Here is a 25,346-nt window from a genome sequence, read left to right as displayed (position 1 = left end):
ACTTCTTGTTTTTCCTTTTAGAGCAATGTAACAGGGAGATCGGTTGAGCAGTAGCATCCTACAGCAGCATGCGACAGCGCACAACAGCAGCAAGCAATACAGTCACACGGTAGTCCCAGCTACCAAAATTTCCCGAACTACATTGACCTGATTCCTGTTTCAGCCCAGGATATGTAGGAAACCTCTGAAGCAAAGGTTCGGTCAAATCTTTTTCAAAAAATGCTTCACACGGAGTATTCGGACGGGCAAAAATCGCTCGCTTATCTTTGCGCGAAAACCCTTCGTGTCTTCGTGCAAAGAGGGGCAGCTGTAAGCACGTGATTTTTGCTTTACGAGCAATCGCTCCAAAAGAAAATAAAAATAGTAACAAATGGTTTCGCTGTACAATGTTTGAGTTTTCATGACATGTGTTGTTAGTCATTTGTGGATCTGTCCATTTTTGCATTTAATCATTGGCAAACAAAATACCAAACATGTATGTCAGGATGATTAAACCATAATTCGGTCAGTAAAAGAAAATTCAAAAAATATATATATATGTGTGCATCGTCCGTTCTAGGCTTTTAGCTAACTTACTTAAATATTTTTTGTGATAATTGTGTTAAAATGTTGCATTGTTGCTTAGTTTTAATTTCGTTATTTTATTATTTGTTATTTTTTGTTTTAAAAGAAAAGTGAAATTAGAAAACAAAAAGTGAAAGAAATTGGTTTGGGCCAAAAGAAATTAAACAAAAATAATAGGCCCAACCAGCACTCAGACACAGTCCAAGTCCGGCTGCCCAGGCCTCTTCTGAAACGACGCCGTTTCAGGCAAATCAATCTGGGCCGTTCAAACTCTCGATCCAATGGCTCAGGACCTCTATCAGTAACCCGCTTCAAAACCCGACCCAGGAACCAATCCGATCCGACCCCTCACTTAAACCAAACGACCTCGTTTAACTACCAAACGACCCCGTCTCATTTCTCAGTATCAGATCTAAGCCGTTGAGATCATCTGATCTAACGGCTCAGATCCAATCAGCCTCCCCGTATATAAGCCTCCTATCGTACCCCGCACCCCCTATACCAACCCCACCCTTCAGTCATCTCCTTCCCCGAACCCTGAAACCCCCAAACCCTAACGCCGCCCTAGTTTCCCTTCCACCAAAACCCGGCGGCATGAACGCCGGTGGCCACCTCCCGAACACCCTAAGACCCCCTCACTCTCCTGAACATGGATCTGTTACTCCCTAGCCTCGAATCACTTTCGTTCGTCTCGAATCTTCATTTGAAGATTTGAGTCGAACCCGGATCTATGCCAAACCACCCCATCTTCATACCAGACACCCCCCTGACCTTCCTCGTGACCAAACCAAGCTTGGTTTGGTCCGAATCTACCCACAACTCCTTAAAAATCAGATCTGGAAATCCAGACCTTAGGACACATGCACCTGGGGAACCCGGCCAGTCTTGACAAGGGTTTGAGGTCTAATAGACCTTAATCAAGGTGTTCTCATGTGAGAACACCCTGATTAAAGTTTGTTCGGCCTCAAGGGTTCGAAGTTGAATCAGAATTTGGGTCATTTTTGATTTCAAACCTTTTTGGTAAGTTTTTCTTTCTTTTGTTTTAGTTCTAATTAAGCTGTCAGCATGTTCTGTTGTGTTTGTTTGTTATGTTGTTATTTTTATTTCGGATTTCTTCCATCTCTGTTAAAGGCCTTTTATTTGGTCGATTGTCTTCTGTTTGTTCTGAATACACTCTGTGATAAACATGATCGTCAGTTAGATTAATCGTCAAATGAACTAATTCATATAGGCCCAGTAATTTAACAAAAAGTTGTCTGATACCCTTTAGGTCCCCGAACGTATTGTTTATATGAGCGACTGATTATTACCTGCTATAATTAGTATAGTCGACTCGATAAATGTCGTTGATTAGTTTTCTATAACTAATGAATCGAATGAGCTAATAATGTCACAGGACTAATTGAACGTTGCCACTAACTGAATGCCCCAACATTGTTTAAAATGGTTTGTTTGCATTGTAAAAAATGACTGGAAAGGTTCAGTCCAGGCAGCCTTGAATTTGAACTTTCATCAGTTCAAAACTGCCCTGATGCTGCAATAGGCAGGGCAGTAATAATCAAGGTTAAGCAGGGGTATTCTGGGGTGTTAAAAAGGACAGAAAGATTAGTTTAAATGAGCTGACAAGTAGGGTACTAATTTAGGATTAAACTAATACCAATGGGGAGCAAGACATGAGAGTATGGGGCTTAAAATGAATAATAAAATGATGCCCATAACTCTTGATTAAACAAAAACCAGGCGTGGGGAATAAAGGGGCTGGCAACCAAAAGATGCTTAGGCATGGGCTTTAAGGGGTATGGGCAGACTGCAAGTTGCAGATGAGGGCAGCTTAGCTGCACTTGGTCACTTTGGCTTATAAATAGGCCAGTGGAAAACTTAAAAAGGGATGGACTTTTTAGTCTTCAGAAAAAAGAGAAAAACAAAGTGAAAATTTTCAGTCTTAAGGCTAGAGTTTTAATCTGAAGAGAGGTTTACTGAGTTTAAAGAAAGCCGAAAAACATAAGTTAGTTTCCAAATAGATTGTAACCAAACACCATCTGAAAGTTGAACAAGAATTCATATTGGTCAAGCTGTCTTGGCCAAGTTCTGTCGTCTGCCGTGACTGAGCTGTTTGTTGGTTGCTGAACTATTGGTATTTGCTGCATTGAACTTCTTTTACTTCTGGTGTTCATTACTCTTCGTCTGGAATTATTGGTTTGGCACTCGACTATTTGCTGGTTTCATTTATTCTGGGAATCATTGTTGGTTGTTCGTGGACTGTGGAAAACAATCTTGGTTGTTGGTTTGTTGCTGTGTTGTTGCTGTGTATCTGTTGATGCTGTGATTACTGCACACTACTCAACTGATCACTCTCCTTCTTCCTTTCCTTTCCTTACCAGGTACACAGTTGATACCACCAATGTAACTGAGAGTTTGAGCATGAATGCAAAAGAGAGGACCTGCAGATTGTTTTTATGTATACATGAACTGCTACATTAAATGTCATAAAATAGTTACATTTTCGTTTGTATAATAGAAGTAGCCTACATGCTCAGTATATCAATGTAGGTTAATGAATGATAGTCATGTATGTATGCTGTCAGGTGAAAAACATTCCCAGGGTAATAGATTGTATTTTAGACTTAGTCTGATGGTGTAGTACATTCTATAATGTAGGCCAAAAATAGGAAAACTACCCACATGAGTTAAAGTTCTTTCCCCTTTGCTAGTTTGTCACATATAAATTGATAAAGAACAAAGAATCAGTTCTAGGCCTCAACCTCAGGAAGGCCGAGCCCAAATCGAAAAAATCAGTTAGGCCTGTATCGGAAAAACAGGGCCCAAGTCTGGCCATCTCGCATGAGCTAGGTTTGGGCCCATAATTTGCAGCTAGTTGTCCATAAGTGCAGTCACGTTTTATTATTCTGTAAAAGCACTTTAAATCCGGTTTTATAATCAACTAAGGCTATTTACTGCTTTCAATTGATAGAGACAAACACGACAAGAAACTTAGTTGCTATAGGGTATCCTTTAAAAATAACAACGAGATGAGCCTCGATAAAAATAAACAAAACGCAGATGCGGGGCCCTTGTTAAATGTATATTAGTGAAGCATTTAGTTTCCAGGACGGGTTGTTTAGCAAATCTCACAACCTTCCTAAAATAACAATACGTTAGACTCTTTAGGACGCGCCTTAATAAATCTTACCTTCGTAAACTCGGGTGCACATTGATGTGACCCAAATCCAAATCTCAACGGAATCGAAATGTGTTTCTAATCACGGGTACATTGATTGTGACGTGGTTCGAGATGCGTGTCCATGACGTTGCAAATTTATTTTAAAAAATAAGGATGAGATGAGCCTCGCCGAATAAAAATACAAATTGCGGGGCCCTCAGTAAATACTTGTTTAAAATTACTTAGAATTCAGGAGGGTCGTTTAGCGAATTTCACGGCCTCCGCAAAATAATAACGCGATAGTCTCTTTAGGCGCGTGTTTAATAATTTACTTGCTTAAGTTCGGGTGTGCATTTCATGCGACCCAAAGCCAAATCTCAAAACATCAAATAAAATGCGTTCCGGATTGTGGGTGCATTTCATGTGACGCAGTCCAAAGACGTGTTTTAAGCGATGTTCACATTCTTGTAAAAACAATAACAATAAAGCGGTCAAAAGTTAAAATTTGCACATAAGTTTATATGGTATTAAAAATCAGATAAATAAGCCAAATATAACAGTTGAGCGACCGTTCTAGAACCACGGAACTCGGGAATGCCTAACACCTTCTCCTGGGTTAACAGAATTCCTTATCTGGATTTCTGGTACGCAGACCGTAATATAGAGTCATTATTTTCCTCGATTCGGGATTAAAATTGGTGACTTGGGACACCCTAAATCTCCCAAGTGGCGACTCTGAAATAATTAAACCAATCCCGTTTTGGTTGTCCTTTAATTGGAAATAAACTCCCCTGCGCCCCTCGGATGCGTAAAAAGGAGGTGTGACACGCGCGCTTCCTCATCTACTGAACAACAGCCCGAGCCCCTAGCAGCAGCTCCCACAAGGGGCAGAGGGCGAGGCCGAGGCCGTGCTAGAGGACGAGGTAGGGGTAGAGCTTAGCCTAGAGCAGCAGCACCAGCGGCGGAGCCTCAGGTTGATTTTGATGATAAGGTTCTGGCCCCAGCAGTTTCGGTGGGCCCAACTTAGGTCCCAGAGGGGTTTATTGCTACCCCAGTACTCTAGGATGCTCTGGTCCGTCTAGTGGGCCTTATGAAGAGTGTTACCCAGGCAGGTTTGCTTCCTATAGCACCAGCCGTCTTTCAGGCTGGAGAAGGGGCCCAGACCCCTGCTACTCGCACTTTGGAGCAGGTAGCTCCCCAGTTCCAGACTCCAGTAGTTCAGCCTGTTGGAGCAGTTCAGCCGGGTGTGGTAACACAAACCGGTGATGGAGCAGCTATGTCTGCCGATGTTTTGTGGAGGTTAGATAGGTTCACCAAGCTCTTCACTACTACTTTCAGCGGTGCATCTACTGAGGATCCCCAGGATTATCTAGACAGTTGTCACGAGGTTCTCGGGAATATAGGGATAGTTGAGACCAATGGGGTCGATTTTGCCACTTTTCGCTTGTCTGGATCCGCCAAGACTTGGTGGAGGGATTTTTGTTTGGCTAGAGTAGACGGATTACCGGCATTGACTTGGGAGCAGTTTACTCAGCTATTTCTGGAGAAGTTTCTCCCCATCACTCAGAGAGAGGCCTATTGGAGGCAGTTTGAGCGTCTCCAGCAAGGTTCTATGACTATTACTCAGTACGAGATCAGATTCATCGACTTGGCTCGTCATGCTCTTATCATACTTCCCACTGTGAGAGAGACTGAGGAGGTTCATTGAGGGACTCGTCTAGCCCGCTCAGTTAGCTAGAGGTGGAGGTAGAGGTATTAGAGGTGGAAGTAGAGATGCTAGAGGTGGAGGTAAAAGTATTAGAGGTGAAGGTGCATGTACTGTTCTGGTTTGTGGTAGAGAAGCTTCGGTTTTATTTTGCACTGTACCTGGTCATGCCTAGTGATTCTTTGAGTGATCCTGTTTATGTGTCTACACCGGTGGGTGATTCTATTGTGGTAGATTGAGTCCATCGTGCATGTATAGTTGTGATTGGAGGTCTTAAGACTCGTGTATATTTGCTTCTTCTAGACATGGTTGATTTGATGTCATATAGGGAATAGATCGGTTATTACCTTACCACGCTATCTTGGAATGTCATGCCAAGACTGTGATCTCAGCCTTGCCGGGTTTACCTCGTTTAGAGTGGAGAGGGACTCCTGGTCATTCTACCCGTAGTGTTATTTCTTATGTGAAGGCTTGGTGTATAGTCGAGAAGGGGTGTTTGGCCTATTTGGCATATGTACGTGATTCTAGTGCTGAGATTCCTTCTATTGATTCTGTGCCCATTGTGCGTGAGTTTCCTGAGGTTTTCCCTTCAAACCTGCCGGGTATGCCACCTGACAGGGATATTGACTTTTGCATTGATTTGGCTCCGGGCACTCAGCCTATTTCTATCCCGTCGTATCGTATGGCCCTGCCTGAGTTGAAAGAGTTGAAGGAGCAATTTTAAGACTTTCTTAAGAAGGGTTTCATTAGGCCGAGTGTTTCTCCTTGGGGTGCGCCAGTGTTTTTTGTTAAGAAGAAAGACGGATCGATGAGAATGTGTATTGATTGCCGGTAGTTGAACAAGGTTACAATCAAGAATAAGTATCCATTGCCGAGGATTGATGACTTGTTTGATCAACTTCAAGGTGCCAAGCTATTTTCGAAGATTGACTTGAGATTTGACTACCATCAGTTGAGGATTAGGGAATTCGATGTCTCTAAGACAGCTTTCCGCACTCGGTACGGGCATTATGAGTTCTTGGTGATGTCATTCGGGTTGACAAATGCCCCAGCAGCTTTTATGGATTTGATGAGCCGAGTGTTCAGGCCTTATTTGGATTCATTCGTGATAGTCTTCATTGATGATATTTTGATCTATTCCCGCAGCCGGGAGGAGCACGAGAAGCATCTTAGAGTGATTCTTCAGACCTTGACGGATAGTCAGTTATATTCTAAGTTCTCGAAGTGTGAGTTCTAGTTGAGTTCAGTTGCATTTCTGGGTCATGTTGTATCAGCAGAGGGTATTCAGGTTGATCCGAAGAAGATTGAGGCAGTCAAGAACTGTCCTAGACCAGCATCAGCTACAGAGATTCGGAGTTTCTTGGGATTGGCAGGCTACTATCATCAGTTTGTGGATGGGTTTTCATCGCAGCCCCGATGACTAGGTTGACCCAGAAAGGTGACCAGTTCAAATGGTCAGACGAGTGTGAGGTGAGCTTTCAGAAGCTCAAGACAGTTTTGACTATGGCACCGGTGTTGGTTCTGCACACAGGTTCAGGGCCTTATACATTTTATTGTGATGCATCTCGTATTGGGCTTGGTGCAGTATTAATGCAGGATGGCAAGGTCATTGCCTCTGCTTCGTTGTAGTTGAAGATTCATGAGAAGAACTATCTGATTCATGATTTGGAGTTGGCAGTCATTGTTCATGCATTGAAAATTTGGAGGCATTTTCTGTATGGTGTGGCATGTGAGGTGTTCATGGATCACAAGAGTCTTCAGTATTTGTTCAAGCAAAAGGAGTTGAACTTGAGGCAGAGGAGGTGGTTGGAGTTGTTGAAGGATTATGATATCACCATCTTATATCATCCGGGAAAGGCTAATGTGGTGGCCGATGCCTTGAGTAGAAAGTCAGCCAGTATGGGCAGTCTTGCTTATATTCCAGTCGGTGAGAGGCCGCTTGCTTTGGATGTTCAGGCTTTGGCCAATCAGTTCGTGAGGTTGGATGTTTCTGAGCCCAGTCGGGTGTTGGCTTGCATGGTCGCTCGTTCTTCTTTATTGGAGCGTATCTGTGATCGGCAGTATGATGATCCCCATTTGTGTATCTTTAGAGACACGGTGTAGCACAGAGGTGCCAAGAAGGTTACCTTAGGTGATGATGGAGTTTTGAGATTGCAGGGTCGAGTTTGTGTGCCTAATGTGGATGGGCTTCGAGAGTTGATTTTAGAAAAGGCCTATAGCTCCTGGTACTCTGTTCATCCGGGAACCGCGAAGATGTATCAAGATTTATTAATGGCAGAGAATGAAGAAAGATATCGTTGCATATGTGGCTCAGTGTTTGAATTGTCAGCAGGTTAAGTACGAGCATCAGAGGCCCGGTGGTTCATTTCAGAAGATTGAGATTCCTGAGTGGAAGTAGGAGCGTATCACTATGGACTTCGTTTTTGGTCTCCCACGGACTCAGAGGAAGTTCGATGCAGTGTGGGTTATTGTTAATAGGCTGACCAAGTCAGCGCATTTCATTCCTGTGGCAGTCTCCTATTCTTTCGAGAGGTTAACTAAGATCTATATCCGGGAGATTGTTCGTCTTCATGGTGTGCTCGAGTTTATCATCTCGGATTGAGGTACACAGTTTACCTCCCATTTCTGGAGAGCAGTTCAGTGAGAGTTGGGCACGCGGGTTGAGTTGAGCACAACATTTCATCCTCAAACGGATGGGTAGTCCGAGCGGACTATTCAGATTTTGAAGGATATGCTCCGAGCTTGTGTCATTGACTTTGGAGGCTCGTGGGATCAGTTTTTGCCTTTTGCAGAGTTTGCCTACAACAATAGCTACCAGTCGAGTATTCAGATGGCTCCTTATGAGGCTTTGTATGGTAGGCGGTGTCGGTCTCTGGTTGGATGGTTTGAGCCAGGAGAGGCTCGGTTATTGGGTACGGATCTGGTTCAGGATGCCTTGGACAAGGTCAGGATCATTCAGGATAGGCTTCATACAGCTCAGTCTAGGCAAAAAGGTTATGCCGACCGCAAGGTTCGTGATTTGGCATTCATGGTCGGTGAGCGGGTATTGCTTTGAGTGTCGCCTATGAAGGGCGTGATGAGATTTGGGAAGAAGGGAAAGCTTAGCCATAGGTTCATTGGCCCGTTTGAGATTCTTGATCGAGTGAGAGAGGTGGCTTATAGACTTACATTGCCGCCGAGCTTATCAGTCGTGCATCCAGTGTTTCATGTATCCATGCTTCGGAAATATCACGGTGATCCATCTCATGTGTTAGATTTCAGCACTATCCAGTTGGACAAGGACTTGTCTTGTGAGGAGGAGCCGGTAGCTATTCTAGACTGGCAGGTTCGTCAGTTGAGATGAAAGAGTTTTTATTCTGTTCGTGTTCAGTGGAGAGGTCAGCCTCCTGAGGCATCGACCTAGGAGTCCTAGTCTGATATGCGGAGCTGTTATCCTCATTTTTTCCCCGACTCAGGTACTTCCTTCTTTTGTCCGTTCAAGGACCAACAGTTGTTTTAGAGGTGGAGAATGTGATGACCCAAGAGGTCATCACTTGTTTTTAAAAGGAATTCTACGTTCCGAGACTTTAAAAACCTCTTTTAGCATCACCTCGATTTGCATGCGTAGTCCGGACGTGTAGCCGAAAAGCCTATATGTGAAAATCTGTGAAAAATGATAAATTTTGACTATAAAATGAATTAATTTGATTTCGGTCAACGTTTTGGAAAACGGACACGGAGCCGTGATTTGACGGTCCCGGAGAGTCTGTAGGAAAATATGAGACTTGGGCGTATTCCCGAAATCGAATTCCGAGGTCCTAAGCCCGAGAAATGAATTTTTAAAGAAAATTGTTTAAAGGATTTGAAAATGAATTTTGATTAGAACATGTTGGTATCGGGCCCGTATTTTGGTTCCGGCGCCCGGTACAAGTCTTATACGTGATTTAAGATAATTCTGTGAAGTTTGGTAAGAAATGGAATCCATTTGACGTGATTCGGACCTTAAATGCAAATTTGATGTTTAAAGAAGTTTTGAGAAATTTCATTGATTTTGAGGTTTAATTCATAGTTGTTGATGATATTTTAGTGATTTGAATGCACGAGCTAGTCCGTATGATGTTTTTAGGGTGGTGTGCATGTTTGGTTTGGAGCCCCGAGGGCTCGGGTGAGTTTTGGATAGGCCGCAGGGTGAAATTTTGGACTTAAGTAATTGCAGGCCTGCAGGCTTCGCATTTCCCAACCTCCCTTCGCAATTCCCAGTTCGCAATTCCCAGTTCACATTTCCCAACTTCCCTTCGGAATTCCTAAGCCAGCAGAGGTCGAGGTTCGCAATTCCCACATCTGAGACCTGCAACTTTTATACTTAGACGAATTTTAACCAATTTTTCATATCCTCTCAAAACATAAACACGCTAGGGCGATTTTTCAAAGGCTTCTTCTTCTCCAAATCAATTGTAAGTCATTTTTAACTAGTTTTCTTCAATCATTAACATCTTTTAACATAATTTCAACTTAAAATTAATGATTTTCATGGGGAAAATTGGGTGTTTTAGGTAGAACCTAGGTTTTTCAAAAAATGGGGATTTGGACCTCGATTTGAGGTCCAATTTCACAATAAATCATATATTTGGGTTCGTGGAGGAATAGGTAATCGGGTTTTGATTTGAACCTCGGGTTTTGACCATGTAGGCCCGGGGGCGATTTTTGACTTTTTGGGTAAAACTTTAAAATTCATTTTCAGGCATTAGGGTTGATTCATTTAGCGTTTATTGATGTAATTAAGTAACTTGTGACTAGATACGAGCGAATTGGTGGTGGAATCAAGGGGTAAAGCTATAGTTGAATCGTGAATTGTGTTCGTGGCATCGAGATAAGTGTTTGGTCTAACCTTAGCTTGAGGGATTAGGAGTTGTGTCTTTTTTGCTACATGTTAATTGTGGAGTACGACGTATAGGCATGGTGACGAGTATCTATACGTTGGTGTCAAGTATGCCCGTGAGTCTTGTATTATAATTGTTATGACTCCGTTGTGGTTTATTGTGCTTTATATGTTATCATCACCATTGTTCCCTTGCCGGGATGTTTGTTTGATATTATTGTTCCCTTGACGGGATGTTTGTTTTGATAGTATTGTTCCTTTGCCAGAATGTTGTTGAAATATCATTGTTCCCTTGCCGGGAAGTTGTTATATTGCTCTTGTTCCCTTGCCGGGATTTCTTGTGATTATTGTTGGCTTGTAACTGGGAGCGGGTGGTACGCCTACCACAAGACATAATGAAATGGGAGCGGGTGGTACGCCTACCACAAGATATAATAAAATGGGAGCGGGTGGTATGCCTACCATAAGATATAATGAAATGGGAGTGGGTGGTACGCCTACCACAAGATATAATGAAATGGGAGCGGGTGGTACGTCTGCCACGAGATAAATAAAATGGGAGCGGGTGGAACGCCTGCCACGAGATACATGAAAGGGGAGCGAGTAGCACGCCTGCCACGAGATGCAGGAAATGGGATCGGGTTGCACGCCTGCAACAAGATGTGAAAAGAAAGTGAAATCTGCCTTTGTTTTCCTTATTCTTGTTAGTGGTTGGATTTTGATTCCTTTATAGTTTTCTTGATATTCTGTTTTACCTATTATTCCCCGAAGCATGTTTCCCCCTCCCATCTTTACTTGTTTATTCCTGCTTTACTTTCCGTTGTATATTATATAACTGCACAGGTTTATTTGGTGGTCTGGTCCTAGCCTCGTCACTACTTCGCCGAGGTTAGGCTAGACACTTATCAGCACATAGGGTCGGTTGTGCTGATACTACACTCTGCACTATGTGCAGATCCCGAAGCAGCTCTTGGACCGTAGTTGGAGGCTACCTTCAATCCGCGCGGAGATCCAAGGTAGACCTGCAGGCATCCGCAGGCCCTGGCATCTCCTCTTTCTTTTATTTCCTGTTTCATCTTTTCGCTTCAGAAACAGTGTATTGATAGTTTCTTCAGACTTTCTATGTAGCAAATCTTAGACCGTCTGTGACATTGTGACACCAGGTTTTGGGTGATTAAGGCTTGAGTAATTGTAATAGACATAAATTTCAGATATTTTATTGTTGTCTTCCGCTTAAATTTACATTTCCGTTGTTATCATGTTATCGCGTTATATTTTTTTTAAAAAATAATCGGATAAATAAGTAATTACTTTAAAGGATTGGCTTGCCTAGCTCACATTAGTAGGCGCCATCACGACTCCCGAGGGTAAAAAATCCGGGTCGTGACAATGCTCAACAACGTAATGCGAGCAATAGAGTTTTTTTCTTCCAACTGTCATAGGCTTCACGCTCACGCCTATGCTGAGCAGTGTTGTCTTCCCCATGCTCATTCATGACATTGTTAATGGCCTCCATAGCCTCTTGCTCCTCTAGCACATACTGGGCTTTCAAGCTCCAAGTTTCATAGTTGTCACCATTGGGTTTCAACCCTTTGTTGAGCTCAACAACAATATTTTTTGAAGCAGTAGTCATTCTTTAAAAAATAAAAAATAATATGAGAATCATGTTAAAAAAATAACGCAAGGCATAATGTTCTATATACATACATATTTGACACTAAGCATCAATTGATTAAGTGAATAAACACATATATTAATTATGGAGTCGAAAGTTCTCTATGTTTCTAATCATCGTCCAAGAATTAAAATATTTTGAAAATTAACCTATTCAATTATCTAGCTAAGTGTCTTTATCATGTTTAAGACAACATAATCATCTTCCATGATTTTATAATCCCATGTGGGTCATAAGTTAACTAATAACTTATATTAGCATGCAAATAAAACTAATGTCAAACTAATTAACATTTATTACCTGCTATACAAATTCACATAAAATTTACTTTAATGTTAAACTAATTAACATATTATACATGTTAAATAAATTAACAAGTAACAATAATGTTAAATAAATTAACATTTCAATCATGTTTAACGAATTAACAAATAAATATAATGTTAAGCAAATTAACATTTTAAAGCATGTTAGACAACAAATAAATTTAATGTTAAACAAGTTAACATTTCTAGCAATTTGAACAATAAAACAATTATAGTGTTCTTTGCAAGAATACAAATACTAAATTTATATTCTAAAAATTAAGTCCATATGACTAATTTTAGAAATTTAGAAATAATTAAAAAAAAAGAACATTATGTAATTTTTATTTTTGGCGATGAGCACAAAAGAATAATTGTCCAAAGCATTTAAAATGGGCCATAAGTCCAAGTTTCTTAAGTCTGCCAGAGGCCCATTCAGCTACTTCCTTATGTAACCAAAGCCTTAATTAATTTCCTTTTCTTTAAAAAATATTCTAAGTGGGCCTTTATCCCAACAAGAAGAAGACAAGCTTGTCGTGACCCCTATTACATTACTTAAGCCTACTATTTCTTCAAGATACGAAATGAGCAGCCGAAAATGGTTGTCCCTATTGTATTTTAGATGGAGTCATCTACAGGGCTAATAATCTGTAAAATGAAAGAAGCCTATTTTTAGCCCACACGTTTAACACTATTTTTTTAATAAAAATATATCAGTATTTTAGCGGTAGAGAAAGAGAAACCCTAACTTCTCTTCCTTCTCATTGCAGTGCCGCCTATTTTGTGGAAGAAAAGAAACGGAAATTTCTCTTTTTTCTTCCTTTCTTTTTTGCCACCATAGCCATTGGAGCAGGAAGTTCCAACTTTTCGATGTACAACATTTGAGGAAAAAGTCATAGCTTCATCTCTTTGCTATGATTTACTGTTGCTCCTCGTCGGAGTTTTGGTAGTGGCTGGCGGTGGATTTCAGGTGGCGGTCATGCAGATTTGAGATGTCAGAAAAAAATCATATTTGAAAATAAATATCTTCAAACTGTTACAAATAGCAGTAATGGATTTGTAATGATCCAAGTTTGTGGGCCATAGAAAAAATGCCATAGAATTCCATTGATAAGTTCTGAAACTAATTTTAGAACTTTTGTCAAAACAATGCTTTAAACTTATTAACCAATTTTAATTGCACACTATAATCAAACACAATAATTGATTCACACAACTTATGTGTGTTTTTCTTTGATTTTTAATTTATTTATTTATTATTACAATTAACAATTATTTATCAGATTTGAAAACTTATTTGAGAGAACTTCATTTATAGCCCATCGGGCAAAACAAATAGCATCCGGTAGCCCAAAATTTCAATATGCATTTTATAGCCCAAAAATAATTCTAGTGGCTAGCCACCGAACTATATATCTGCACCACATGCCTTCAAAGCTCTTCATCAATGGCCCTAGGTTTGTCCCTAGCCTACAGCTCCAATGAGAAACCCTTTTCTCCAACAAATTCCAGCTCCAGTTTGTCAGCTTACAGGAAGCAGCAATCAAATCTTTTCTTTCCTTTGAGAAAAGTAGCTTCCTTTTCACAACTCCAATTCTTACTTTCTCAATTTTCAATTAATCATAATGTAGATTTTCCTCTCTTTTCTTGTAGAAATGTAGGCGGCAGAGTCGGGCCCTATTTATCGTTAGTGGGTTAGATTCCGGCAAAAGTAATATTCAAGGTATCCCATAATCTCCAGCATAACAAGTTCATAGTAACAACAGTACACAAACAAACACAGGTTCACTGGAGAAATAATTTTCGGCCCGAAATGGTTTAGCCGGAAAACTTCAAGGTCGTTGAAAAAGCTATATACCGGCCAGATCTACCGAAATTCAAATTAGCAAGCAAACCATCTTTCAGATCTAGATTTTTATAATATCAAAATCCCCAAAACAGTAACTAAAACGAGAAGAAAGAGTCACCAGATTTAATGGAGGGTCGCCAGTGTTTGAGTTTCCGTCCAGATCTAAAGCCAACGAGATCGAGCACAATGGGTTAGACTGACTGGGTTTTGATTTCAATTTCACGATAAAGTTCAGTTCTTCCATCCAAGATAAAGCGTCCCTTTTTATGTTTTTACAAAGATGCAAGTCATTGGGTTTCTACTTGGGTTCAATCTGATGGCTTTCCTTCTCTCCTTTCTATTTATTTACCTTTTTATATTTTTGAATCCACTAATAGAAAATCATTCTCAATTGTGTTATTTTGTCTAATGTAGAGATAGTGCATGTATTACATTTTTAGACTGTACTAGACTGGAGAGCAAACTTTTTTTTTGAATATTGGAAAGAAAATCTGTCACTATACAAAATACATACAAAATTTGTCACTATACAAAATTCATACAAAATCTGTCACTATACAAAATACAAAAAATATACAAAATAGATTGTCACTATACAAAAAATATACAAAATAGACTGTCACTATACAAAAAATATACAAATAGACTGTCACTATACAAAAAATATACAAAATAGACTGTCACTATACAAAAAATATACAAATAGACTGTCACTATACAAAAAATATATAAAATAGACTGTCACTATACAAAAAATATACAAATAGACTGTCACTATACAAAAAATATATAAAATAAACTGTCACTATACAAAAAATATACAAAATAAATGTAACTATACAAAATATATACAAAATAGATGAAACTATACAAAATATATACAAAAAAGACTGTCACTATACAAAAATATATGATACACTCCAAATATACAGTGTGCACACATTACACATACAAAATTGTATAAAATTTATATACACTATGTTTACATATTAGAAAATACACATTATATATAATTTTGATACATTGTTCAGATAGATTATACATTCACGATACAAAATACATTTGGGGTACACAAATATATACACTTTAGATACACAAGTACACCAAGGATACACTATCGTACTAGGATACAATATTTATACATTGCAAAAATAAATATTTATATATTGCGCCAGGCAGGGGTCGAACCTACGACCTTCAGCTTAGGAAACAGGCGCTCTATCCACTAAGCTACAGGTGTTTATGTTGTCATACTCATTCCTTTCGGCTACTATATGCAATACTTTTGGGCCGAAGGACCATTTTTTGTAAGTAGGACAAAACATAGGCTATTAAAATTTTGAGGGGCTATAGAGGGTAGTTTTCCCAACTTATTTCGACCGATAAAACAAATATGTCAAACAGATAACAATCTCAATTGAACAGTAAAAGAGATGCATGTATATGACATTCTAGATTTACATATAAATCTAGAACTATTTTATATATGTATCCTGACCAGAAAACCAGCTTATGGCTTTGATACCAATGAAGGATGATGCGATAAACTAAACACATTAATTTAAAGCGTAAATTGTAAAACGAGAACTTACTTGTTCTTCGTCGTGGAAACGGAAGACAGGGGAACCGCGGCTGGAATCACTAGTCGATAGTGGTTGTCACGTTGTGTTGGAGCAACCCCCAATTCCACAGTCTAAACGCTAATTTGATTGTGGGAGAAGACTAAGCATAGAAAAATACTGCAGAGCGTTCTTTTAGAGTACACACTAAATCTACTTATATAGAGAACATTAGAGTTAACTAATAACCCTATTGGGCCTTAGAACACCCCTTATGGGTGGACCCAATATTTTCTACATATAGAAAGGAAGGGGTCATTATTAAATGAAAGTGCTTTCTTCTCAAAATTGTATGTGTAGTACTCTATAGTCTATACTGAAGAAGTTGTGGGGAATCTTTAGTCCAGCTGGTTGGTTACTTAAACTCTCACGTTGTTGGCAGGGGTTGGATTTCCCACCTTGTAATCCCATCCCGTAGTTCCATTTTCCCTTCCCCCTATATATGATAGAATAATTTAAAAAATGTTGAGATTTTTAAGCTAAAAAGAAGCATAAAAAAGGGTGAATAGGAAATGGAGGAAAAATGAAATTTTTGAGTGAAATTTTAAGTTTTCCCCCTTTTAACAATGAGACATTGTCCCATATTGGAAGATGAAATTTTTTTGGTAGATATATATACAATTTCTCTTTTTGTAGCTCTTAAAGAATTAAAAAAAAGGCAAGCCTCGCGTCGCCGCCGCCGTCGTCGCTCGGCTCGGCTCGGCTCAGCTTCGGATTTGGATTTGAATTTGGTCAAATGATCGATTGATTAATTTTTTGGACTAAATTTATTTGTTAATATTAAATATTAACGAAATATTATCTGTGTTTGTAATGGATGTGTACCAATCTATGATTAGTGCTCCAACCACCAAGTCCAAGTGCTCCAATAAGAGCATTAGTGCTCCGGCCACCATGAGCAACTGCTCCACTGAATGAGTGGCTGGTCCGTCTCTTAGTAGCTGAATACACTATAAATGTGTGCCAGCAGCTGTTAGAGAAGAGACAGAGATTGGGAGCAATCTGCCTATCATTGACTCTTCCTTTAAACTCAACACTGGCTATAAATTGTAGTCCTTCCTCTCAGAATTTCCATACGATTTTTCTGAGTTCTCCTCCTTTCTTCTGCATTGTTTTAACTTCAAAGCAACCGTAAGTGTGATTTGCTACCGAACTTTGTGTTCGCTGAAATATTGGGGTTTGAAGTACCGCTACACCAGTGTGTAATTTGTTCTATTCTAGAAGGAAATAATCCACAACCTTAGGTACTAGGAGGGGGTTAAATTCCTTAAGGAAACACTGTGAATTCAGTGGGCTCGAATTAACTACTGTTTCATTTATATTTTCGTTTATATGCTAATTTATTTTTCTCTAGAATTATTATTTACAAATACATCATAATAACAAGCTTAAGGAATTTAATTTTATTTCTATATTTGTGTTATTCTTACTGTTCAGGAAACTAAAACCTTTGTGGTTTTGTCTACTCCTATTTTGGAGATTAAAGACTTCGTGGTGTTTTATTGAAGATTAAAATCTACGTGATTATTTGCTCAAGCTTTAAACGTTTGTTTGTGTCATTCTTTTACAGAAAAAATGACGAATGACAACGAAAACCACACTGTTCCGATGGTGACTGCCAATACATCGACAAGCCAAACACCAGCGTTGGCATCGACCGAAAACCCCCAAAAAAATTCGGGGATTGATTTCAAGCGATGGCAGCAGAAGATGTTCTTCTATTTGACTACTTTATGTCTACAGAAGTTCATCAAGGAAGATGTTCCTGATCTGCCCGATGAAACTCCAGAGAATGAACGCTTTCTCGTGATTGAGGCGTGGAAGCATTCTGATTTTTTGTGCAAGAATTATATTCTTAGCGGACTAGAGGACAATTTGTATAATGTCTATAGTATTATGGAGACGTCAAAAGAACTGTGGATTGCGCTTGAAAGGAAATACAAAACTGAAGATGCCGGGTTGAAGAAATTCGTTGCCGTAAAATTTTTGGACTACAAAATGGTAGATAGCAAGTCTGTTATTACCCAAGTCCAGGAATTACAAGTGTTTATTCACGATCTCCTTGCTGAAGGTATAAGTCGAATTAATATTGATGTTGAAAGTAGTAATTTTAGTATTTTTTCTAACGGAATTTTCATTGAAGTCTTGTCATCAATGAAGCATTCCAAGTAGCAGCGATGATTGAGAAGTTGCCTCTTTTGTGGAAGGACTTCAAAAACTACTTAAAAACACAAACAAAAGGAGATGTCCCTTGAAGATCTCATTGTTCGGTTGAGAATCGAAGAGGACAACAAAGCTATTAAAAGAAAGGCTGTGGAAACTCAACAATAATGGGAACAAACATTGTTGTGGATACTTCTCAAATTTAGAGAAAGAGGAAGCAGGCTTGTGGACCAAAAAGTAATCCAAGCAAGAAGCGGTTCAACGGAAATTGCTACAACTGTTGAAAATCTGGATACAGATCTGTAGATTGTCGTGCTCCAAAGAAAGACAAGAAGAAGGGTCAAGCAAACATGGTTGAAAAGCACGAAGATATTGATGACTTGTGTGCTATGTTTTCTGAATGCAACTGGTAGGAAATCCTAAGGAGTGGTGGATTGATTCTGGAGCCACTCGCCATGTTTGTGCTGTTAGGGAAGCATTTGCTACATATGCTCCTGTTGGACCCGAAGAGATGTTTTCTATGAGAAATACTGCAACAACAAAAATTGAAGGATGTGGGAAGATATTTCTCAAAATGACTTCTAGCAAGGTCGTGACTTTGAATAACGTCCTTCATGTTCCCGAAATTAGGAAGAACTTAATCTCTGCTGGACTTCTTATTAAGCATGGTTTTAAGTGTGTTTTTGTATTCGATAAGGTGGTAATAAGTAAGAACAAAATGTTTTAGGAAAAGGTTACCTCACCGAGGGCCTTTTCAAGCTGAATGTAATGGTTGTCGAAAATAATAATAAAATTTCAGCTTCTTCTTACTTACTTGAGTCAAATGATTTATGGCATATTCGTTTAGGTCATGTCAATTATAAAACCTTGCGGAAAATGATTAACTTGGAAGTATTGCCTAAGTTTGAATGCGACAAATCAAAATGTCAAATATTTGTGGAATCTAAGTATGTTAAACATCCTTATAAGTCAGTTGAAAGGAATTAAAATCCTTTAGACTTAATTTACATAGATATTTGCGATATAAAGTCAATACCATCTCGTGGTGAAAAGAAGTATTTCATAACTTTTATTGATTATAGTACTCGATATTGCTATGTTTACTTACTTAATAGTAAAGATGAAGCAATAGACGCATTCAGGCAATACAAAAATAAAGATGAAACGCAACTTAACAAGAAAACCAAAATGATAAGAAGTGATAGGGGTGGTGAATATGAATCTCCTTTTGAAGAATTATGTTTGGAATATGGAATTATTCATCAAACAATGGCCTCTTACACTCCCCAATCCAATGGGATTGCGAAAAGAAAGAATCGTTCATTAAAGGAGATGATGAACGCATTATTGATAAGTTTTTGTTTGCCACAGAACTTGTGGGGGGAGGTCATTCTTACGGCTAACCGAATAATAAATCGAGTACCCCATAGCAAAAAACCATCCATTCCATATGAAAAATAGAAAGAAAGGAAGTCCAACTTGAATTATTTTAAAGTGTGGGGGTGTTTGACAAAAGTGCAAGTCCCTAAACCCAAAAGGGTAAAAATAGGACCGAAAACAGTTGATTGTGTTTTCATAGGATATGCGACCAATAGTAAAGCATATCGATTTCAGGTTCATAAATCAGAAAATCTCAATATTCACAATAATACAGTTATAGAATCAGATAATGCTGAGTTCTTTGAAAATATATATCCGTATAAAAAGGAATGTGAGTCGATTTGTGAAGGATCTAAATGATCTCGGGAAGAAACAAAAGAAAGTACCTTTAATCAGGAGAATCCAGGACGTAGTAAACGTCAAAGAACGTCTACTTCATTTGGACTAGATTTTGTTATTTTCTTATTGAAAAATGAGCCTCGAACATTTAAAGAAGCTATGTTTCTTAGGAATCATTGTTTTGGAAAGAGGCAGTCAATAGTGAAATAGAATCCATATTGAAAAATCATACATGGAAATTGGTTGATCTTCCTCTTGGAAATAAATTTTTGGGTTTTAAATGGATTTTTAAGATTTAAGGCAAGACTTGTAGTCAAAGGGCATAGAAAATGAGAAGATATTGACTACTTTGATACATACTCTCCAGTTACAAAAATTACGTCCATACGAATGTTAGTAGCTTTAGCTGCAGTTTATGGTCTTGAAATTCATCAAATGGACGTTAAGACAGCCTTCTTAAATGGAGATTTGGAGGAAGAAATCTATATGGAACAACCTAAAGGGTTTGTGGTTCCAGGTAAAGAAAAGAAGGTATGTAGACTTGTTAAGTCCCTCTACGGACTAAAACAGGCACCCAAACAATGACACGCAAAATTTGACCAAATAATATTGTCAAATGGTTTTAAGATAAATGAATGTGATAAACATGTGTACATTAAAAATGTTCCAAATCACATAGTCAATGTTGTCAATTGTTTGCTTATATGTGGATGATATGTTGATAATGAGTAATGACACTGCCAACATAAATGCGATTCAGCGTATGCTAACTAGCAAGTTTGATATGAAGGACTTGGGAGTTGCTGATTTAATTCTGGGGATTAAGATCCAAAAGACTCCTCAAGGTCTAGCATTGTCATAATCTCATTATATTAAGACAATACTTGAAAAATTCAAGAACTTGGGGTTTAAAGTTGCAAAGACTCCAATTGATGTGAATCTTGCATTAACAAAGAACAAAGGCCAAAGCATATCACAATTGGATTATGCTCGTATGTTGGGATGCTTAATGTATATCGTGAATTGTACACGACCATATATAGCTTGTGCTATAAGTAAACTGAGTCGATACACGAGCAATCCAGGTCAATCTCATTGGATGACAATGAAACGAATTTTGGGATATTTAGAACATACCCAGAACTTTGATTTGCACTACAGTAAATATCCTACGGTGATTGAGGGCTACTATGATGCAAATTGGATCACCGATTCAACTGATTCTAAGTCCATAAGTGGATATGTATTCACTATTGGTGGAGGAGTGGTATCTTGAAAGTCATCCAAACAAACTTGTATTGCCCTCTCTACAATGGAGGCTGAGTTCATAGCCTTAGATAAAGTCGGTGAAGAAGCTGAATGGCTCTGAAATTTCTTGGAAGACATTCCATTTTGGCCCAAAGCGTTGGCACCAATATGTATACATTGCGATAGTCAAGCGACAATTGAAAGGGCTGGGAACGTTATGTATAACGGTAAATCTCATCATATACGACGAATACATAAAACTATTTGGCAACTACTCTTTACAGGAATTATCACGATTGACTACGTAAAGTCAAGTGATAATATGTCGGATCCAGTTACAAAAGGCCTAACTAGAGAGGTAGTTGAGAAATCATTAACGGGAATGGGACTATGGCCGAGAACAAGTCATTGTGGCGGTAACTCTACCTAGAAGACTGGAGATCCCAAGATCTAGGTTCAAGGAGATCAAACAAAATCATTAATAACGGTTCAACATTGTCAACTAAAATTTTGGTCCATTCTCGTGATAAGACAATGTTCAGTACCAAAGATAAAGCATTAAGGCTTTTTAATAATTTCTAAATTTGATATGGGGTATATCAAATAGTGTATCTACAGGATGACACGTTTAGGAATCACCTATGTAAGTGTGAAGTGTTAGCCGCTTCAAGGAGAATTCTGTAAGGCCAGTTCTCTGCGCACTTACGAAACCAGGAGGTGTTCATGGCTGAAACGAACACAACAATGAGAACTAAATACGGTTAAGGGTTGATTGTGTGACTTATGGTTGTCTAGGTATACACCAAAATTCGACGGTTCAAAGATATCAAATCTACCGATTGACCGAGTATATTCGACATAAGTTCACTAAGGAAAGTTCAAAGGGAAATCTACTTATCCAGATGCAATCATTCCTTGTGAATCACACAACTTTCATGCATATTTCCGTGATATAGTCATTCCTCATTCATGCGGGGGATTGTTGAGATTTTAAGCTAAAAATAAGCTTAAAAGAGGGTGAATGAGAAATGGAGGGAAAATAAAATTTTTGAGTGAAATTTTAAGTTTCTATCTCTTAACAATGAGACATTGTCCCATATTAGAAGAGGAAAAAGTTTTTGGTGGGTATATATACACCGTCGCTTGCTCAGCTCGGCTTGGCTTCGCTACGACTACGGCTACGATTGCGGCTTCGGCTTCGTATTCGGATTTGAATTTGGATTTGGATTTGGTCAAATGATCGATCGATCGATTAACATAATATTATCCGTGTTTGTAACAGATTGTCTACCGATCCGTACCATGTCCAAGTGCTCCAATAAGAGCATTAGTGCTCCGGCCATCATGAGCAAATGCTCCACTGAATGAGTGGCGGGTCTGTCTCTTAGTAGTTGACTGCACTATAAATGTGTGCCAGCAGCTGTTAGAGAAGAGACAGAGATTGAGAGCAATCTGTCATTCCTCTTAGAATTTTCATACGATTTTTCTGAGTTCTCCTCCTTTCTTCTGCATTGTTTTAACTTCAAAGCAACCGTAAGTGTGATTTGCTATCGAACTTTGTGTTCGCTGAAATACTGGGGTGTGAAGTACCGCTGCACCAATGTATAATTTGTTCTATCCTAGGAGGAAATAATCCACAACCTTGGGTACTAGGAGTGGGTTAAATTCCTTATGAAAACACTGTGAATTCAGTGGGCTCGAATTAACTACTGTTTCATTTATATTTTAGTTTATACGCTAATTTATTTTCTCCAGAATTATTATTTACAAATACAAAAAATGGTAGTGAAGAAGTTGCTGTAGCTTAATTTGCATGGTAGCATATGCATACCAGTTTTGTTAGAATGGTTGTCAAAATTTGCTTGTGACTTGCTATCTTTACAGGAAGAGACATCGGGATTTCTTAGCTTAAACAGAGTCATGAGTTTTGACAGGTGTGTTCTTTTTCTTCTTTTCTTTATAGAGATTTTAGAAATTCTGTTTTCTTCTTAAATTTAATTTAATCGCATATGGAGAATGTAGTTTGGAAATTGATTTGACCAAAGGAGCTAAGAATGTAGTTTGGAAATTGATTTGACCAAAGGAGCTAACAGCCCCTTCAGTACCTGTTCAAGAACCAGAAGTCGAAAATACTAGAGTATGTTGCAACTTTAAAACATTTGCCTTTTGCAACTTTAAGCATTAACTTGTCTACTGCATTGCTGAAAACTAAACTGATTTTCAGCCTCGTTTAAGTGCATCTCAAAGATGGCGGCCAGCACCAACACGACGCGAGCAGGAGCAGTGGGACTGGGACAAAGCTGCAACTGGGGTCAGAATACGTCATCGGAACTTGCAATTAGTTCATTTCGTGAAACTTGGTTCGTAATATATATTGAGCAATATTCTTCTCTAACTTGATGTTTGTGATAACTGATGAAACGTAAGCAGCTTCTTTACATGAAATATCTTAAGCTGTTAGTATTCTTTCGAGGTCCTCCATTGGACCTGGACTTCTCATAGATTCTCTTTGCCTGGATATACTTCTGTTTCTTCAATTGATATAAAGCAATCCATAACATCTTTTGTTATTCTGGTGATGTTGCACTGATGCGCACAAGCTTGAAAAAGGCGGTGCTAATAAACTGTGGTATATACCATTAATGTTGCAGTTACGGTGCAGGGTTTATTGGTTCATTGATGTACATGCGCATGCTTGGAAACAGTGTGGATTCTATGCAGTCAGATGGACCCAGAGCACTTATCAAGTACACTTTTCATGTTTCAAGATCTCTCTATGCATGTTTTTTCTATTATTTTGGTTTTCATTCAATTTTTTACTATAGCCCAAAATGAAGATATATCAGTAGTTTTGCTTAAGAAACTGAAATATTCTGATTTTATTTGTTTTCGTCAGGCATATATATGTGTGTCCTGCTTGATCAGCATGTTAAGAGTACCTAAGTAATAAAGGACATCATAAGAGTCCTGAGTCCACGGTAAAAAGCAACGTATATGTCTGTTTGTCTTGTGCGCATTCTGATTCCTGTTCCCTTACTTGCAACATTCTCTCCTTTGTCAGCATTTTGGGCAAGAAAATATATAAGAAGATGATTAAGAATTAAAATACAAATATAAATACGAAGAAGAGGAGAAGGACTGGGGTCAAACTATTTCACACTAGGTGTGTTTTATCCATTGATAGGTCAATGAACCACAAGAAAAAATTGGATCCTAACTGGAATTGTATCATTTCTGTACAGTTCTCCGATCCCGAGTTTTCAAAATAAGCTGCCATTTTACAACACAAACTTATCTGGAAGAGCTGAAGAAACTAATCTTGATCAGCAGGTTGTAAAATGAATAAGCAAACATTCAATGAAGAAAAACACTTGGTCAAATTTTGATAGGTAAATGTACAGTTTTAGTAATTCTACTTAATAAGAAGGTGTGTGCAAAAGGAACCCATACTCCTTTTACTGACACAAGGACTCCATTGTCACGATTCATTTTCTGAAAAAGTCGGGACCGACACTTGATCACTAAATATAACCGAGCGAACGATCTCTGCTTATCAAATCTATTATAACTCAAAACTTTATATGCAATAAGGTAATACTCTAACCAAATACTTTTGATTAATTTAAATATTTAAATAAATCAACTCCAAAATTTTATTCGTAGTAACTACTGAATTACTGCTAAGTTATTATCAAAGAACGTCTGAATCTTAACCCAACGACTATGTCTGTGAAGCCTCTACTGATAAACTGACGCACTCCTTAGGACATGAGATTTCTTGAACAGTTCTCTAAGTAAACAAAGAAATAACTAAATAAAGATGACTCTAAGGAATACTCCACGAACAAAAGCAGAGCTCACCAATAGCACAGGAAGAGAAGGAAGTCCTAACCAGTAGTCTGCTCGCCTGCAAAACCGGTTCCTACGTTGTACCGCAGACCAATGTAGGTTCCCAAAAGAGAACGTCAGTACCATCCATTGTACTCAGTGAGTCTCAACAACATGGGGCGAAACTTTAATAACATATACATTATGAGCAAAGGTTCTAAATGCATGTAAAACATAAAACTTATAAGAATAATTCTAAATAATTGCATAATAGCAGTTTATGAATATTCTAAAAGAAATTCTTTTCTTTTTCTTTCTTATAAAAAAATACTTCACTTTATACTTTGGGAGTTCCAATTATCCTGACTTAATTCTGTCTCAGTCACCGTGTGATCGGCACAGGTTCGATCCCAACCTGATCGAATAGGCCCAATCCACGAGGTGTCACTCGCTTCATGGTTCTCAACGCTCATGTATCATATCTTAGTATGGCTAAGTAAATTCTCAGCAACGAGACCCTCGGCTTGTGTGCTCCCCACTTTGGCACAAGTAGTTTCAGGAAGTCAACGCCTTGGTCAGGACCTTCGGCCTGGACGATGACCCCTTCTCAGAATAAAGGATACTCCCAAAAATCTTTTCTTTCTAAAACTTCT

The 25,346-nt window shown here is 38.7% G+C and overlaps 1 pseudogene; it reads left to right on the top strand.

The window, feature by feature from the left end:
* LOC104224352 (protein CONSERVED ONLY IN THE GREEN LINEAGE 160, chloroplastic-like) overlaps window positions 1–24,207 on the top strand; it is a 54,732-nt pseudogene extending 30,525 nt beyond the window's left edge.
* Window positions 24,208–25,346: the final 1,139 nt, after the last annotated feature.

The sequence above is a fragment of the Nicotiana sylvestris genome, chromosome 2 (assembly GCF_000393655.2).
Source record: "Nicotiana sylvestris chromosome 2, ASM39365v2, whole genome shotgun sequence".
NCBI classification, from domain to species: domain Eukaryota; kingdom Viridiplantae; phylum Streptophyta; class Magnoliopsida; order Solanales; family Solanaceae; genus Nicotiana; species Nicotiana sylvestris.
This window is presented reverse-complemented; position numbering and strand designations above follow the sequence as displayed.